This window comes from Anguilla anguilla, chromosome 8, assembly GCF_013347855.1.
Source record: "Anguilla anguilla isolate fAngAng1 chromosome 8, fAngAng1.pri, whole genome shotgun sequence".
In the NCBI taxonomy this organism is placed as follows: Eukaryota; Metazoa; Chordata; class Actinopteri; order Anguilliformes; family Anguillidae; genus Anguilla; species Anguilla anguilla.
The window spans coordinates 7,384,397-7,401,771 of NC_049208.1; the positions used below are offsets into that span (position 1 = coordinate 7,384,397).

At 45.4% G+C, this 17,375-nt stretch overlaps 1 long non-coding RNA gene across 2 annotated transcripts in view; it reads left to right on the plus strand.

Moving 5' to 3' along the window:
• Window positions 1-561: 561 nt before the first annotated feature.
• Window positions 562-17,375, plus strand: part of LOC118233170 — a 20,135-nt gene continuing 3,321 nt past the window's right edge. The window contains exons 1-3 of one of the 2 annotated variants that reach the window (XR_004766468.1): window positions 562-949; window positions 2,912-3,055; window positions 11,951-12,184. This is a non-coding gene — a long non-coding RNA (uncharacterized LOC118233170). Of the gene's footprint in view, window positions 950-2,911; window positions 3,056-11,950; window positions 12,185-17,375 lie in introns of those variants that run through there. The other variant, XR_004766469.1, reaches the window with a different exon arrangement.

Here is a 17,375-nt window from a genome sequence, read left to right on the forward strand (position 1 = left end):
ACAAGATTGTGGGAATATATTTTAACAATTTGTAAGAGATCCCATACGTTTAATACATCCAAAGGAATTTAGGGGCGTCTTCCGTTCTGGAACAAAGATCTTGCAGAGGCTTGCCCGTCCAAGGTTTTCCGCTTTTGATTCATCTTGCGCTTTCTTCTTCTTTCATAACCAGCCACGTCGATGAATGGAAGCTATTGGTCAGCTTTGAATATCTCTACCCATCCCACATTCACGGTAATGCATCAGTGTCTTGAACATGACAGTGAATATATGGAGTTTAATATACCTAAAATGAAGTTACGCCTGGAGACATATCGGCAATTTACACACACACACACACACACACACACACACACACACACACACACACACACGCACACACATATATGCGCATTATAATTTTATATTACACTTTCCAAAAAAATAATAATATTCTTCTTGTTATTATTACTATTATCTTTATTACAGCATATAAAATTCTTATGCATAGGTCTTCCTTGACGGTGTGTGTTTCCCAGCGCATGATAGATCGCGGATCACATTAATAATTGGTCTGTCCATGAATATTTTACCGCCTCCGAGGGAAAAAACAAATTGTGTGTGATTTACGCACCGGCGGCGATGGCTTTTATTTGTCACGCTGCGATGAATTTTAAGCAGGCTTCAGCTGGGACCTCCGCCAGAATCTCCGCAAGGACCACAAGAGGGCTTTTTGTTCGTTTAGGAGACATTAAGCGACCTAACGAGCGAACATTGCAAATTAAGCCCCTTTTTTCATGCTTTTGCCGTGTCCTTTTTTTTGAAGGCGGCAGGGATTCGCGGAACGTGTGTGACCGAATCAATGAAGATCTCGCTATCTAATTAATTTACTACCCCGTTAGCGCTGCTGACACCCGTTAATTGAGGGGTAATTAGCGCGGAGCCGCAATTATTCCACCCTCCTCTGGAGGTAGGTAAATGCTTGGGCGTGCCACAGGTGCGTGGGCGAGACCTCCGAGAGACGAACGTCGTTAACACGCGCGTCCTTTTGATAATGGCAATTTACAGAGCTTTAGAGAGTGTGTAAATGTCTGTGTGGAGACTTTGTGAAGTCCATGATGGAGCGGTTTATCCATAAAATGGGCATCATTTACTGGCCACCCACTGCTCACTACAGTCAGCCATGCAACGCAACGATTCATTCATTCATTCATTCATTCATTCATTCAGTCAGCCAGGTATGTTCCAAAATCCCCTCTGTACTGCAGTGAAGTGTAGCGTAATGGCTGGGGCAGTGGTAACCAGCTGTGTTCCTGGAGATCTACCGTCACCTAGGTTTTCATTTCAACCCTAATTTTGCACATCTGATTCTACTAGCTAGCAGCTCAACGAGATGTTGAATGAGGTCTGCTTTGCCAGGGGCTGGATTGAAAACCTACGGGACGGTAGATCTCCAGGAACGGGGTTGGTTACCACTCGGCTAGGGTGCTAGGTTTACAACTCTAAGGTCATAGTTTTGATTCCCAGGTGGGGTGCTATCCCCGTACCCTTGAGTAAGGCACATAAGCAGAATTCCTTCAGCTGTATAAATGGATTGTATGCAAAGAATGTAAGCTGGGCAAGTCCCTATGGATTAGAGCGTCTGCTCTCAGTGCCTTAAAAGAAAATGTAAAATTCAGGACCGGAGCAGAGACTTGGTTCCTCTCGTCACCCCAAATCCAAATTGTGGGCGTTTACCCGGGGAGGAACGGCAGATGCGCCGACGTACCACGGGGCCGGGTTTTGTCACGACGCGATGCCACGGTTACGCCGATGACATCACGGCATGCGCGTCAGAGCCCCGTGGCTTTCAGCAGCCGAACCGGTGAGGGAGGTTCGGCGGCGCTGGCTGTTGAAGTCGCTCATAATTGCAGTTGAAAGTTAGAGAGAGAGAGAGAGATCAATCCCACCACGAGAAACAGACCCTTCCAATCAGGAGAGCTGAAGGTCAGCAGTCTTTTCCCTGCACGGCCGTAGCTGGGCTGGGGGTGATTCGATCCGCACTGCAATAGGCAGGTAAAAGGTCACGGGCGTGTAAGTGGTGCGGTCTGAACTTTAAGTTTCCGCGTTTCGTAGTTATCCCATTTCAGCGCGGTCAAAGACAAAGCGATGCGTTCTGAATTAAACCAGTTCAAGGGGCGCAGGTCTCCTTTCGTGTGTGCATGCGAGCTCTGCTGGGTAGGATCATGGCTGGGTAGGGAAATGGCGAGCACCGTTGGGCTAAATGGCCTGTTCTCCTCATTATGTTATGTTATGGTTGCCACAGAACATTTCTCTGTGCATGCTTCAGGATCACTGGTGCAGAGGGAATTCATTGTGGCGCAGCTACAGCATATGGCTCTTTGTAACAATGTAACAGCGTAACAAATGCATGCATCGGTAATAATGTAACAAATTCTTCTATCGCAATGAAGCCAATTTACAATGGCATACAATGCAATGAATGCAGCTGTGCAATGGATGTAACGAATGAGTTCTGGACCAGGCTGGTTGTTACACACACACTGTGCTCAGGTGTGTTCGGGTTCGAATCCCTCATTGTCACGTTTACATTTACGTATATGGAACTCTATATCCAAATGGCACATCTTAACAAATTACATAAAATATATGAACATACAGTGCAGCTTAATATCTTCTTTGTAAAAATAAATAATTATTTTTTTAAATTTTTAATCACTTTAGAGATGGTATGTTAAATTTGCAGCTGTAGTAGCAGAAATAATTATTTTTCTGCGATTAAATATCATTACACTAATATCATAAGCAGAACTGTAACATGTGCCTAAATGAATGACAGTTTGTTTTACTGTAATTGTTACAGTCACTTGATATGTCATTGGGCCAAATATGTCTCTGTCAGTCATTACAACAGTGTTTTAATTAATTACAGTGTCAATCAGAAGCAGTAGGGGGCAGCATTCAGCTGTATCCAGCCACCACAATGGCTGAGGAGAATGGACAAGATCAAGACTGTTTACTACAACTCAGATCAACCGGCCTTTCTTGTTTCTCCAACAAGATTTTACATAAGCAGGTAATGAACATTTAAAAAATATCACCAAGCTTCAAGTTGTAGTATATGGCTGCATTTATTGTGCAGAGCGGAAATATATATGAATACATATATATGTTTCTGTTTGATAGAAAGGTTTCATGAAAAAAAAACACACACACTTTATTTTTCCACCCCCCCCCCCCTAAAAAAAAAAGCAATTTGTCAAATTTGGATAATTTATAAGAAAGGGTAACCAAGGCAACATTGATCTAACGCGGGGGATGGGGGGGATGGTGCGGTCGGATGGCGATCGTGAAAAATGACTCCCCGCGTCTGCGAGACACTTCTGCTGATGGCTTTGATTTGTCATCCTCAGTTTTGACATTTTTCATCCCGGCATCCAATCTATGTGACAGGCGGATATTTTCTAAATCTTCGCCGCCGCGGACCAGAATCACGGGCTATTTTTCTCCCCGCCTCCCCTTCTCCTACGGAAAAGGCTGGGAGACGAGAGAGATCCTCCTGCGTTTTCATCCCCGGTCCCGTTTTTAAACGGAACAATTACATGTAGAATGCGCCCTGGGACTGCAGCGCTTAGGCCGTAGTATTATTAAATTGAATTGTGTGTGTGTGCGTGTGTGTGTGCGCGCGTGCGTGTGTGCGTGTGTGTGTGTGCATGTACGTGTGTGCGTGTGTGTGCATGCGTGTAAGTATGTGTATGTGTGCGTGTGTGCGTGTGTGTATTTGTACGTGCGTGTGTGCGTGCCTGCGTGTGTGTATGTGCGTGTGTGTATGCATGTGTGTGTGGGTGCATGCATGCGTGCGTGTGTGTGTGTGTATATGCCTGTGAGCTTCACAGGACTGTCTCTGATAACAAGCCACAGAGGCAGCGGTAAAATTCTTTCAAATTTCTACCTTGATGCAAACCCACAATTATGCTGCAGCGTTTTTCTGAAATTGAGCCGCAAAATACTACCAATCTCATCCAGGAAAAAGTAGATTGATTTTCCAGCTCCCGTGATGCCTCGGCCCCACACAGCTTTGCTTGGATCATTGGCACGCTCATGACACCACAGACTAATCCACCTGAAGTTTCTCCCCGGGATTGACTTTGAATTACGCTTTTTAAAGAGCTCGTTTACATATGGAAATCAATTCATGCCCTATCACCCCGAGTTTATCACCTGTATGTGTGTGTGTATTTACATGCATTTACTGGAGAAATTTATTTGGTTTGAAAAAATGTGGCCATTTATCCACGTCATGTGTCACCCAAGCTATGGTTTGCCTGAAATAATTTACCATAGCTGTATCTGTCTGCCTGTCTGTCTGTCTGCCTGCCTGCCTGTCTGTCTGTCTGTCTGCCTGCCTGCCTGCCTGTCTGTCTCTGTCTGTCTGTCTGTCTGTCAACCTGTGAATCTACCTATAACACACAGCAAAACTAATATTCAGAAAAAGAACCTGATTCAAATATATATTTTTAAAAGAGCTATCATAGGCAGTGATTGTTTATTGTACACTTCTCATTTGGACATGGCTGTGTGGCATAAACGGTCTATGCGGTCGTTCAGGGCCACAACCAGAAATGATCCCCACGATTAAGGTTGTAAATATTTTCTTTGAAAGACATTTTAATTGTGCAGTATTCAGAGAGCGCAAATAGCTTTTTCCACTGCTATCGTTCTCGCACCGGTTCCCCCCCTCCCCCCCCCCCCCGGTCCATATTTAAGGGCCAGCGAAAATCCCAGAGCCCGTTTCGGTTTTGGGCCGGGCCGGGCCGTTCGCCGAGACCGCTGGGAGACGGCGAGATCGGAGGAGGCGCGGAACGCCGGATCGCTTTCGTAAGTGCCAGCGGGTCGCTCGCTGCAGTTCGCGCCCCTCGTTCAGCGTCGCGTCGGCCGCAGAAGAGAGGGGGGCTGTTATTAAAACCTGAAAATTAAGGTCCAGGTCCTGCCACCAATAATTTGCAACCGTGGGGTAATAATGGGAGCTCCGGGGGGGGGGGGGAGAGCCTGAAATTAATTTCCATATGAATCACGGTATCAATAAAAATGCAACACGGCTATCCGGGAAAACCTGCCCTTTGGGATCGGGAATTTCGGTGGCAACCTTTCTGCGGAATGTTTATTTATAAGGTCTTTCAAATGAAGTTATGGGTCAGTAGCATCAGCAGTTTTTTTTCTTTTTTTACTTATCTATTTACAAAAGAAAAATGAAGCTGGTCTTCTCTCAAATGCTTCATCAGAATGTATGTAAAAAATAAATAAATACAAAAGCACGTTCCTACCTTCGATTCCAATTGATACTACCCATAACCAAAAGACATGTATTTCTACTGGCATAGCACTTTCTGCGTATGAATATTGCAACATAAGACCATAAGACCGTGTGGTATATGGATAGGAAGGGTCCATTCAGCCCATAGTTTGTTTTCCACTGGCTTGAAATGTGCCTGTGTTTCACTGGGGAGTGACATTAACTTACCCGTTCCCATTAATGTAATCATTTGCAATAAAAATGCATTTTTTTATTAACATGTATTTTCTAACTAACGATCTAAATCTGAGTTATACATAAAAATGCGGTTCCCACAGTGAGCCTTGGCTGAGATCATAAATACCTTTGGTGAGTGTCATAGTTGGCATTCTACCAATCGACAAGCAATTCCCAGGGTTTTTTATCTGTGCACAGTTACAAATATATTTTAAGAGGCTGATGAAGCCACGTGATATTATCAGCTTGACTCAAAATAAAAGTTATCGTTTATCTCAGTTAAACGTCCCATGGTGCTCTCGTATTGATCGATCAACGCGTAGCTACAAATTATTGTATTCAGTATGATTTTAGCCAATCGTATTTATCTGGAGGTAGATTTTCTCGATTTCGGCACACCTCTGCACGTGAGCAGATTAGAACCCCTTGTTTTAAGATTACCGTTATTAAATAATTCAAATTGGGTATTGATAGCGCCTCAGTTTTTTGCCTTCAGGTAAAATTTATCCCCTGGAAGCCTGCTTTATTTTATGGATTTGTCACACATTCTTCCGGCGACAAAGGTTTATCACGAGGACCTCATCATTTCCCCCTCATATTTCACCCCTTTGTGACCTTTTACACGTCTTTCTATCTCTCCGTTATATATCTTAGAGTCTGCCGAGGCACCCAGCCCATTGGCTGAGAGCGCCCAACCCCACCGTCTCCGAGGCGCAGTCTCCCGGTGAACTTTGACCTCCGGGGTCTGACTCTCCATTTTATTGTGGCCAGCTGCATCTCTAATTTCCTCTGAGGGTTTTTATATTGCTGGAAAAAAAAAAAAAGGCTGTTTGTTTCGTCAGGCTCGTGTTCGTTTTTTTGATTCAGACGTACCCAAAAAACATCGCCTCAGGACTCATAAAAAAGAAAATAGCTGATGTTTTCAAGATCAGACATGACCTGTGGAGAACAGGCGTACCGTAGTCCCGATCTGACTAAATTGTAAATGCAATGCAAAAGGTAACGGTTGAGCGTAGGTGTGAGGTCATTGTGGTTTCTGGGCCACATCTCTCTTTATTTCCAGACAGTTCTGTAGGCACTGATGGTCATTCAGCATTATGTTTCTAACTGTAGCTCAGCTGAATGCTAACAGACTTTATATTGGATTCGGTGATCTGCACACAGAGATAATTTAGAATTAAGAACTGCAATGACACTCTGTAGATTACAGATGGTGTGGAGACATGGCAGTTCAGAAGGAGACAGAAGGAGAATGTGAGAAGATTGTGTTGCTTGAGCGAGCTGATGTATCTGTTCAGACTGGAACTAGAGCTGCCCGTGTTTGCAAATAAACATTTGACTCCCCGTTAAGACAAACATTCGAACGCAGCTTAAGATCTACAACAGTTTGCACAGATGAATTGATTAATTTATTAAATTAACTGCATGTGAATGTAGACTCTGCATCCCGTCAGCCATTGCAACCTGGAATTAAATTTGATCAGAAAGCTGGAGTTTCTGGGACTTTAAAAGATAAAAAAATCCTAGTGACTTAATTTCAAGTGGACAGGTACGGTTTGCTTGATAATTGCTTATATAAAATCAAATTAGTTTCCAAAAGGATTTTAAAAAAGGCTCCACAATTTAATTTGCAGTGTTCTTGCATTACAGCAACGTCAGATTTGGGAAAAATATATAAAAAATCCACGAGACTCCACCAAGTACGGTAGGCCTCAGTTTCTGCTCTGAAAAGGTTTTAAGGATTTTAGCGCACTAACAGACTGAAAACGGACGAGGCAGCCGATATGGGATACGCTGAAGAGTCGCACCTTCTCGCCTCCTGTTCCGTCTCGCTAATTTTAAAATAAGGACCGCGCCGCAAAAAAACTCTTTAAACGCGCATCGACACGCTATTGATCTCGCCCGGCGCGGCTCGGAAGCCCTCTCGTCCCCACGGGGAATGAATCCCATCAATTCCCGCCTGTGCCGGTCAGGGCGGACACAGAGACCGGCCGTTTTGGGCGAAAGCCGCCCTCTCCTCGGCTCTGGGGCCCGGCCCCGCTGCGGTTTTAAACCTCACCGGCACTTTGTTCCTCACCGTGAGCGGACGAATTTTAAGCGAGTGTCACATTCTTTTTTTTTTTTGTCGCCACATCAAGTTCTTTCACATCGTCACGATTTCGGCGACTGCTGAAATGAAGGGGAAATACTGTGCTAAAATTTGGAGGGGGTGGGGTGGGGTGGGGGGGGGGGGGATTCATTATTCGGAGTCAAGGACAAAGCACCATAGCGGTTAGATTGAATGCCCCCCAGTGTTAATTAATAGTTAATTAATCATTCCAAGTAATAGCCGGGCTATTTGACAGGGTCTTGCCCTTCGCCAGAGATTCATAACCGTGAGGCATTGCTGATTTGTTCATTTGCATTTTATCAATCAAACAGCAGCTGACTAACTAACGGGGAAGGAGTTGATGTGTTTGCCGAACACTCATTGGTCTCCGCAATTGACCTAGTATAGTTATTAGGGTGAAAACGCGTCACTTAATGAGCAATCGGTCAAATCTCCGGCACGTTCCGGGCCAACTACCCATAATTCAGCGTTAAAACCGCTTGCAATTTATTACTATTAAACAGACAGCCTGAAAAACGCACGTCGGGTTTTTAATCAGAGAGTAAAAGCATTTGAGTGTTTAGCGTTGATTCTTGGATATAATTTACCTGGCATAGGCTGATTAATTTTGGACGTTGCCGTCACAACCGGCGATTACATTTTTACTGAAGGTGTTGGCTGCTGAAGGAGTATTGCATTTTTTTTTGTGTCCATGTTTATATGTCTTTGCTCAAGGCGAAAAGGAAAGTGTGCGCAGTGTGTTTAGCATAGCTCTGTAGCTACATTAGATAGCTGAGATGGGTCAAGTCCAGGGTTTTGTATCAAAGAAAAGCACTGAGGTGGGAAATTAACAGACATAAGATATAAAAAAATAAGATTCCCCCAACATATTCCCTGGAAAAAAAAAAATCCAGTCTAAACTAGGCCCCAGTTATGACTCATTTTACTTTTTTTTTTTTTTTTTACGATTTCAAGGATTGGCATTCTCCATGATTAAATGGTTGAAATAGGCACGTCAACTCACCCCCCACCAACCCCCCCCCCCCCCCCCCACTCCCCCCACCCCCGGAAAAAAAAAGAAAAGTACGCAGATTTCAAAAATGGATCATGGATCTATGGTGATTTATAGCACTTATATCCAGGGTTTAAGTGGGAAACACTTAATATGATACTCTGCAGGGGGAAGATGATGGATGGCTAATCGAGTCAGTTCAACTTACCATATGTGTACCGTTGACCTGGGTGTCAGTGGTCAGGTGAGTGCCTTCCCCCCCCCCACCACCCCACCGCCCGGCAGTTTCCATGGAAACGGGTGATGAGTAGGGGGGTTGGGGGAGAGTCGGCGGCTGCAGTAGCAGCAGCAGCAGCAGAAGAAAGGTCACCCCAATTCTGGGTCCTCCGCCGCTCCGCGCCCAGATTGCTTTCGGCTGTTCGGCTGAACACCCAGAAATCGGCTCGTACAGCAGGGGCAGCCCGTGACAAAGCTCTGCTGCAGTGAAGTTGAAAATTCATTTCATTATTAACATTGTTCATTTTTCACATTAGATTGTGAAGGGAGAGCTTGTACCTTCTCTCTCTCTCTCTCTCTCTCTCTCTCTCTATATATATATATATATATATATATATTAATTCTCCCTCTCTCTCTCTCTCTCTCTCTCTATATATATATATATATATATATATATATATATATATATATAACCCCAATGTCTGCCCTTAATTTGGTTTATGGCTGATAACAGGATTATCTCTGAAACCTTTATACAGATATCCTGACAAACATAATGATATGTGTGTGTGTCTCCTGAAAAAAGCCCAAGCCCCATTTATTGCTCATAATGGAACAGTATTGCATTACTGTGCCCTGGCGTTATTTCCTGTTATTGGTCTAATGTTTCTTAAGGAATGTAATCCAATGAAGAACGATCACTGCGTTATCAGCTGTTGTTGGGAAATGGAGAACAGAATTGGGGGGGGGGGGAGGGGGGAGAAATGGTGCGAAGCTCAAAATTCATCATCCGGTGAAAAATATTTTTGAAGAAAAGTTATTATTTTAAGAGAATTTTCCAGGTCTACACTCAAAACAATTAAAACTTAGGCTTATTTAATGCAATTTGTGATGCAATGCTATTTATTGGATAGCAAACTCCATTCGCAGTTCTGGTTAATGTGTGTTTTCATATTTGGGTGAAATGTAATTATTGTAATTATCAGTGTTATCCGTATACACATATATGTAACGTGCAAAATGTTAGAATCAGAATGTTAAAATAATTTGTCTAATAATATTATTCTCTGAAAGATAAGTTCGAGGATTCCTTATTGAAAACAACATTTAACAGTAATAAGTATATGATATTGCAAATTAATTCTGTGCAAAAATGTCACTGTTATACCTGTTAATGTACAATTTCTTTCATTATTAATGGAAGGGGTTTGTCCTTAACCTTCATTTAAAAAAAATAATAATTAAGAGTCTCAGCACATTTAATGCTTCAATTATATTGGTTTCATTCATCAAAATAATGAATCTAATAAAAACTAGTCTTGATGTCATTGCTTAAAAGCCAAGAGAGTGATCCAACTGCTTCTGTGTAAAAAAAAAAAAACTAAAAAAGAACTGAATTATTAATGACAATGATAATAATAGTTTTATTAAATTATTATTCAAATATATTTTACCCCTTATCTGGATGCTATCACATTGTTTTAATGAGATTTATAAATCATTCAGATGGATTCATTATTCAGGTATTCATGTATTCTTTTTTTTGGGGGGGGGGGGGGGGGGCGGCGATATCTGAAAATGTCAACGCTGAGGTCATTAATTCCTTCATTATCACAATGGAGATTCAGATCCATTATATCCAATGACCTTTTTACCCAGCCAATCCCCAGCCGCCGTTAAAATGGCCCGGGCTGCGAGCTTCCCCCGGATGCCGGGGTGTAACAGCTGGCCTAAGAGATCTGGCGTAATTATGTTAGGAACCAATAGGACGGCCCGAAAATCAATATGCTAAGACAGATGGCAAACAGGATCATGACTGGTGAGCAGCCGGCAGATTAGCCGAGGTAGTCCCGGAGTCTATTAATAGCATTAAAGATATGTGATATAATGCATTTCTGACGAGAAGGTAAAAAGAAATTCATTTTTTTTCTCCCCCAATGCCGGTCAGGGATTAGTTTGTGGGGCCGGTTGAATGTTTTAGTGATAATTACACTGCCCTCCATTTTAATGTTGGAATGTCTTCTCTTTTTTTTCAAATATATTAATTTTTTTTTTACAGAGCAATCACATACGTTCAAGCAAAGCACCTTCAGCACTTTCGGTCTAAACCTCACCCTTTTGTATTTTCTGTTCTGTCCTGTAAAATTATCATCCTAATAATCGGGTGGCTTTCAGTGACCTGTTTTCTTCCCCCTGTACATTTGTGCATTTGGTACTGCAAATGTAAATGCAAATTCAAATACATTTAATACAAATACAAATTTTGTCCCGACAAAGATATCCCTATGCATGTTCAGACTTATTTTATTAAGTTTGTTGACAGCCGTTTTCCTGTGAAGATGATTTTTCATGTAAAGCACCTGATTTAAAAAGATTAAAAAAAACAAACACCCCAGCAGCAGTAAAAAAAAAAAAAGAACGCGGTCTCTTTAAATATAGCAGAGCACATCTGCCCAAGCCCAGCCGAGCTTTCAGAGCGACGGAGAAGACGGATCTGTAGCATCGCGGGGGTGGGGGTGGGTGGGGGGACGGGGGTGGGGGGGGGACGCGCGTCCGCCGCGCACACGTGACTCCTGGCCCCACCGCCATCCTCCGCCAGCACAGGCGCACCAACGTGCCGTCTGAGAAAATGACTGAGAGGACTTGGGCTGTCACCATGGAGACGGGATTTCTGCCGCCGGTGTGGAATGTCCCGTAACGCTCGGCTCAAGGTTGGGCGAGATGGAGCGCCCTGCGCCTCGGCGCCTTCCCGCCTGGAAGGACGCTCTGGCCTCCCCTCTCTGAAACAATTAGAAATGAATAAATATAATAACGTGTGTCCACTGCATTGTTAAAATCTAATATTAATAATAATAATAATAATAATCATCTTTTTTTAATGGTGTGTTTACTGGTTCATGATTGTGATAGAATATATGTAGGGATAAGCAGTATTATTTTTTTCAGTAATTGCGGTTTTCATTCCTGTTGTAAGTATATTTGTTAAAGTAAATAATCTCTAATTCTCTCTCTCTCTCCCTCTCTCTCTGTCTCTCTGTCTGTCTCCTCCCTCTCTCCCCCCCTCTCTCTCTCTGTGGAATCACATACGGTATGTAATGTTCTGTGCTATATTTTGTACGCACAGTTGCAACGGGAATCACTGTACACAGTATTATTTCACTCTTTTGACATTAGTTTATAAGGGAGTAAAAAAAAAATCAGATGTACTGTATGTTTATCATTATTTTATTCTTGGGAGAAACCTCATTAGGTACAGTGAGCACATTGAAATGAAACAGTATGAAGAACATTTTTAATCTCCCATAAAATGAGTTCCTGTCGTCAAACAGCTCAAATGATAAATTCTCTTTTAAAAAAGGAATACCCTAAATCTTTACAGTCAAGGTTAACTGAGGAATGCATAAAATGTCTTCCTTCAGAAAAGGACACGCTGGAATTCAATGCACGTACAGTATATACACTGTATGGGAAAGACATGTAAAGCCCTATCAGACATGCAAAAGGCTTCCCACAGTGTGGGTTCTGATGAGACAGATGCTTTTGGAAAACCTACCTTTTCTTCCTTTGTTCAAGGTACACAAAGAAAGTAGCCCAGAGGACTGACTTTTCATGTACATTTTCTTTTTTTTTTTTTTTTTTTTTTTTTAGCAAACAAGATACACTGGAAACCTTTATGTCTTTCCTGGCTGTATTTAAGCTGCAAGCTCAGAAAGTCATTAACAGTGATCCCCTCCTGTTAAAAAAAAAAAAAAAAAAAATCTCCTCTCACGCAGAACCGCCGATGGCTTTATTAATCAGGAATTGTACATCCGACGTACCTCCTTATCCCCGAAATTCCGCGTTCGTCGAGACAAAATGGTAGGCGAAAAAAAAAAAAAAACCCCGCTAATTAGAAGAGGAAGCTCGGGCTCCCAGACGCACACTCCTCGCGTCCGCCAGCCACGAGCTAACGACCGCAGTCTTGAAATTGCGGTAATTAATATGCGCAAAGGCTCGACCTCATTGGCCACCCGGGCACCATTCCTGTAATGAACCCTTGAAAATTTCCATGCTAAAATTGTACCGCTAAAATTGATCTTCAGTCATTCAGGCAGTTGGTATCCAGAGTTGCCTCCCCCCCCCCCCCCCCCAACACCCGTGCCCTCAAAGCATGTCATATTGTCATCCCTCAAACGGCACGAGTCCATTGCAGAACAATCTCCTGCGATTCTTCTGCGATGAGGCAGCAGCAACATCAACAACGGCTGCGTCAAAAAATCAAAGGCAAACACTTTTCTTTGGGATGGGTGGCGGGCAACAGTCCTCCCCACCGTTCTTGGCACCCCCGTTTCTGTTTCGGCTGCGATGTGGTACCTCCATAAATCCTTCTGGAAGACTGGCAGCGACCAAGAGCCCTCCATTTTAGACAGACGCAGTGCGAGGGGTGGGGCGGGGGAGGGTTCCTGTCTACTCTGCATATATTTACATGCGGTGCATAAACCGCAGCCTTGAATGTGTTGTTCTCGCCTCTGTCGATCAGGCGATAGAAGGGGGGGGGGGGGGGGCGGGGGGGGTTGGCGGTTTAACCATTGTTCCCCCCCCGTCCCCCAGCTGGCACCAGGCATCCCCGCGTACAGGGGGGCACCTGCGTCAGTGTCACACAGGTTCAGCTGGTCACGGGTCGTCTGAGACACGGGTATCACATCCGGGGGGGGGGGTCGAGGGGGAATAGAGGGGGGTGCCCCCATGCCAACGGCTGCCCGGGCCCCCCCCCCCTTCCCATTTGGCCCATCCCACCGCCCAGCAACAAGTCGCAAAATCACAGGCATGCGACAATTCATCCCAGTGGCTTTGGCACAGAGCCAAATGTGCCATCTGTTTCCCATGGCGCTCGCTCGCTCGCTCTCTCTCTCTCCCTCTCTCTCTCTCACTCATTTGCCTCCTCTCTCTCTCTCTCTCTCTCTCTCTGTTTGCCGATGCCCCACATTTCATAACATGGTGAGATTGCCATCCTCACTTCTCGGTCAGCGACCCGTCAGTCGGGCACGTCCTGCTCCCAACGGTACGTGGCACACTCTGGAGGCAGCATGGCGTCGCTGCCAGTCGGCGTCTGCAAAGAAAGGGTACTTGGCACGGAAAAGCGCGTACCCCCCCCCCCTCCTCCCGTGGGCTGGCACAGGGAACGCCGCGCGGTAATCCTGGCGTTCGGTCCTCCTTCCCCCTTCGCCCCGTTTCCCAACGTCCGGCTTCCTGGAGTCGTCCTCGGAGCTGAAAGCCGCCGGATCTCGCGTAAGGGGGGACCTCACCCGCTCCTGCTCCCGCTCCCGCACCTGCACCCGCACCCGCTCCCACACCCGGGACCTCTTTCCGGGGCTTTCCCACCTGGGTCCCCTGGGCGGCGGCCTGGGGCGACTCGCCGGTCCCTCGGGCGTGAGCCTCCCCGCCGCCGCCGCCGCCATAGCCGGGCGTTCCGTCCTGCCGCAACCCGGGAAACGACGGCGAGCTCTGCGGAACCCTCGCTACCCGCCCGCCCGCCCGCCAGCCCGCCAGCCGGCCGTCTGAAAACCGAGGCTCGGCTCGCGAGAGAGAGAGAGAGAGAGAGAGAGAAGAAGAATCAATGTCGCATTGATTTGGTGTAAAGATTTTTTTTTCTTTTTTTTTTTTTTTGCACATGCACGACGAGATCGCTTAAGGAGAGCGGCGGGCGGGACGCGGCGGAGCAAACGAGCCGGCGAATAACGAGGCGGGAGGAGGAAGCAAACGAGTAAACGTCTCTCCGCGCCCTTTCCTCTCCCCGAAAGTATCAGCGCTAGCCTTCGGGAGGCGATGGATCCTTTAATCGGAGCCGCGTGCAAACAGTTTAAACCTGACGCGTGGAGAGGGGGCGGGGGGGGGGGGGATCTAATTACTCAGGCTGGTACACGGAGAGCTCATCTGAATGCCGGGATGCAAATGGCTTTGTGCCTCTTAATGGATCGGGGGGGAAAAAGCCAGCCCGGCGATAAAGGATTTCAGGGTCGTCCTTTGTGCTGAAGACCTTAACTTGTTTCGGGAGAAAAGCCCGGCGTTCGCTTTGTGTTACGAGGAGAGACGCGTGCCAACGTGAGCGCTCAACGCGGAAGACGGCACGTGACCCACCCGTGCTGTTTGTGGAAAAAGACATAAGTTAATAATAAAAGGAGAAAATCAAACGCACGAAACGAACACACACACACACACACACACGCACACACAAACATCCATCAAGCTTATCGGTGCATCTTGAGTGCATGGGCGACCGTTAATGATTACTGTAGTAGCTGGAATACCAGTGGCAAGGCTACACGCGCGCAGACACAAAGGAACAGGGCTCTCCGGCCGTCACAAACGGTCCGGAAACGTTCCGCAGACGTTCCGGGGACGCTCCGTCCAGCGCTTCTCGGCACGCCGACGACCGGTAATTGGGGAGAAATGTTTTCCAGATGAAAGTCTTCAGTGTTCGGTCTTACTGGAAACAGATGGAGAATGCTCTGCGGTTCGAGCCGCTCGCTGTTCGCAGAGCTCGCTCGCTCGCGTGGATTGATAGCAGAAGGATGGGGGGGTGGTTTGGGGGGGGGGGGAGCAATAAAAAAAAAAAAAAGCCCTCTGCCTAATTAAAGCCGTTCGATATCTCCTTCCCCCGACTCCCGTGCCTTCTGTTAGAAAGCTTGTTTGAGGTCTTGTCTTTTTTTTTTTTCGCACCGCCGCAAAGACGACACCCAAACAGGAAGGAAGCGCAAGCGGCCCAACGGCTCGGTTCTCAGTCGTAACCGCGCGCCCGCCGTGTTCTCAGCGTCTTCGCCGAACGAAGATCAGCGTTCTTTTTACGTGACATTTCCGTGCCACTTTGAGAGCAAGGGGGCGAAAGGACAGAGGGCGATAAAAAAAGGGCGGAGGTGTATAGGAGGCTGTTGGAAGGACAAGGTTGCACCCCTGGATATAAAAACAAAAAAAAAGTAACACCTGGAACAAAGGAATGAGGCAGTGGAACGAGGCGATGTTTCCAAATACCTCACCAACCTGGGAAACCGACCACGTGACCGCAGACCATGTGACCAAGATTGAACCTTTTGACACTGCTGGAAACGTTTATGTAGCAAATACTTTTGAGGAAACCTCTTGTGACTTCAGTCACCATTTTCTTCAGCACTTTAAATGTTTACAAAATGTTTTTTCAAAGCAAATAGCGGTACTATTATGATATGTTACCTATCTTTAAAATTTTTTTAAAAAAAAACTGTGTCATCAATATTCACATAATACAGTAAATCAACCTTTTTGGCTGTTTCAGTACAAAAATACAGTATTCCCATCTAAAAAAAAAATTGATTTAGACCATTTCTGTCAAGTCACACATGTTCCTTCAAAATATCCCGGTATCCTTCCACCCTAAGAAATGAAATATTCTGTCTTTAAAGTACTGCAAAGCACAGTCCCATATGTATATATATGTGTGCCTGTGTGTGTGTGTGTGTGTGTGTGTGCACGAGTCTGTGTGTCTGTGTGTCAGCCTGTGTTTGTGTTTCGCGTCGGAACGAAAATAAAGTCTATTTTAATTTGCTCATTTTGGAAGATCGCGGCTCCAAAGCAATAAGCTTTCTCTCTCTCTCTCTCTCTGTGTTGACATTAATGTGACACCTGAGAAGCAGATGGATTCCCCAGCAGATGGATTAATGCTGTTTTCAGAAGGAACGGTTTCACCTGACAGGTGTTTCCTGTCCTGCTGCGCCGTTTGAGCTGATCGCAGCTCCAGATGTTCGACTCGTGACGCGGCCAGGCGCGCTGGAACAGCCAGTGGAAGCCTTTTTTTCGGTAGGATCCTCCGACAACCGCGTTAGACACGCTCAAATCTTTTTCGTTTCGGGCCGTGATGCGTTAAGCGATTCTGTCAGAATGCAAAAAACAAATAAACTGCGTCATAGTGGTCATTACGGTCAGCCTGCCGGCTTGCGGCGTGTCTGCCATTTTGTTTGAACAAAAACCTCCATGCGTCCTCCAATGGCATTTCTTACCAAGAGGCCCTCTTGGAACACGATGGCAGTTACATCGAAATGTTTACGGAAGAACTGAACGTGCTGGAGAAGACCGAAATGACAGAAAGCTCAACAGTTCATCCCTCACACCCACCGTTTATCATTTGATGATATGACGGCTACCGTGCGTGAGAAACTTCCAAGTGTCTCGGGTGTATGAACGAATGTGCCCAAGGTACAGACAGTGTTGATAACCTGACGTCACAGAATGAATCTATTCTGAATTAATAATGAATCAACCAGCGGAATAGTTTTGTCGAACTAGTGGAATATCATTGTGCTGGGGGTATGTTCACGTTTATTTTCTTAACTTGAACAGCGTGGACTGCGGCAAATTGCTCACAAAAGCACTCTTCGTCCGTCCTTACAGACGCGCGGTAAAAAGAGCCACAGCTGACCTTACGGGCTGACAAAAATGGTGACCTTTAAGAATAAATTCGACAGCTAGAGAGGAGCCTGAAACGGCAGTTTAAATTCAGAGCACCGAGTAATCATTTCAAACACGAGAATAGATGGAAA